Here is a 2007-nt window from a genome sequence, read left to right as displayed (position 1 = left end):
ATAACTACAAATAACTGGGGTTCATGTAAAGATGTAAATGGCTGTTCAGTAAATACTCACTGTGGACAGTAAAGTAAGGCAACGGTTCAATAATCTGTGTCCTTATATACTGTACTGCAGCAAATGCTAAAACAAAATTTTCTTTCCATTCTTCAAATATGAGAAAGAACAGCATATCATATGCACTCAGTGTCGTGGGACAGCTGTCCTTGGGGTGTTTGTGTCTGTTTCTCTCTCCCCTTTTCCCTCTCTGTCTGTTTTGCCCGGAGCGGCGGAATGAAGGTCAAGGGGCGTGGCCGGGCGATCGACCTGCCTGCACTGCTGCTGGCGATTCTTCAATCGTCATCTGCTCAGCTGTTGATTGTTGATCAATACAGATGTTGATTCTCCTAATCACGGCTGCAGTATTTAGCCCGGTTGGAACCTGCATTCGGCGCCAGATCGTTACGATTACCAAAGTGGTAACTTGGCTCTCAGTTGTTGTACTACGTTGTAACTCCTGTAAGTTTTTTTTGTCTTTCTTTTTGTTCCTCGTGCTCCGTACTGATCTGTTTCTCCTCTCTTGATTCAGACCGACACTACTACACCTGTTTGCCGCTGTTCTACCAGCTCCTCGCCTCTCTGCCGTGTCACCCTCAGCTGGGATCCCTGTGAACGTTTTGGACACACTACACTCTGCTTCGCCCGCTGCTATCCTGTCCCCACCACCAGCGCTGCAAGCTGTCCCTGCCTTCGTTGCCTTTTTTGTGAACATTCATTAAAAGACACTTAAAACTTCCTCTGTGTCCGTGTCGTGATCCTCTGTGTTCTGGGTCATAGCCACAGCCCTAACACTCAGTCTGTAGCTGGCCACCATGCTGTACTGAACAGGTCTAAAAACACCATCAGTGTAGTAAGACAAGCCATATGGCTTTATAATCAAGAACAGTGTCAACGAAGTTCCTTTTCCACACATCAGCAACGCAGTGCTGCAACTAAATTTACCACAGCTTCTACTGTAAGTAAAACTAATTCATTTTGGATTTTGTAATTATACATCCTTGTAGATCTGGATTAAGATATATGGAGATGGTAGTGTGTCCATTTGTAAACTGACAATATTTGTTTAGAGCTTTAGATTTTAGACTTTTCAACCCTCTGTTTTTACTTTGATAGGGCAGTTAAAAGACATTTTTGATAAAGATCTTACCATCCATCTATTGTCATATAACGGTATGGCTTTGTAAACTGCCTAATACCCAAGCCACAAAATAAAGGATGTTGTATTTTAACAGCTACAGCTACACAGAGGCGGCAGCAGGGAGGGGCTAGGGTGTGCTGTAGCTACCCCTAGGATTGCCATAGCACCCCCAAGAAATTGCTGTGGTTGATTTATAAATAAAAAATCGTTAATGTGTAAATTGTTTAATTTATATTTGAAAATTAATAAATACATTAATAAAACAAACCGATTATTTTTAAGCTAAAAAACTCAGGTGATCGTATTCGGCCAAAGGGTGCAGCACACATTGAACTTTTGACCTTACTTCTGTAGTAACGTATTCACAAAGAAGAAGAAGAAGAGCTCAATATTTGGAGCCGTTAGGATTAGAGAAGTGAGTCTAACGCTAGCAATGGATAGTTTTTTACTCCCTAAACGTCAAGGTGGGGAGTAGGGCTAAACGATTTTTGAAAATAATCTAATTGCGATTTTTTTCAAAAATATTGCGATTGCGATTCAATATGTGATTTATTTTTTAAGCTCTTTGTCTTCTGTATTATTCAACAAAGACAAGCAATAAATCATTGTATAGTATGAACAATACAAGATTAGATAGATTAAACAAACTGTTCTTTCCTGGAGGCCAGGCCTGTATGTGATGATGAAATTAGGTGATGCATGAATTTATATGAATGACATCTTTTATTTAACTACTTCAATCACAGTAGTATATTGAGCACTGACCGCCTGGTGTAAACATTCATATGAAAGTCAGAAACAAATCAAACAAACTAAAGTGCAGATTG

The 2007-nt window shown here is 40.2% G+C and overlaps 1 long non-coding RNA gene across 1 annotated transcript; it reads left to right on the top strand.

Annotated features, from left to right (window-relative positions):
• The first annotated feature begins 359 nt into the window (after positions 1 to 359).
• LOC144518555 (uncharacterized) lies at positions 360 to 777 on the top strand. Its single transcript, XR_013502012.1, has 2 exons — positions 360 to 461; positions 572 to 777. It is a non-coding gene; the product is annotated as an uncharacterized LOC144518555 (long non-coding RNA).
• Positions 778 to 2007: the final 1230 nt, after the last annotated feature.

Source organism: Sander vitreus, chromosome 5, assembly GCF_031162955.1.
Source record: "Sander vitreus isolate 19-12246 chromosome 5, sanVit1, whole genome shotgun sequence".
Classification (NCBI taxonomy): domain Eukaryota; kingdom Metazoa; phylum Chordata; class Actinopteri; order Perciformes; family Percidae; genus Sander; species Sander vitreus.
Note: the sequence above shows the minus strand (reverse complement) of the source record. Positions and strands in the feature narration are given on the sequence as shown.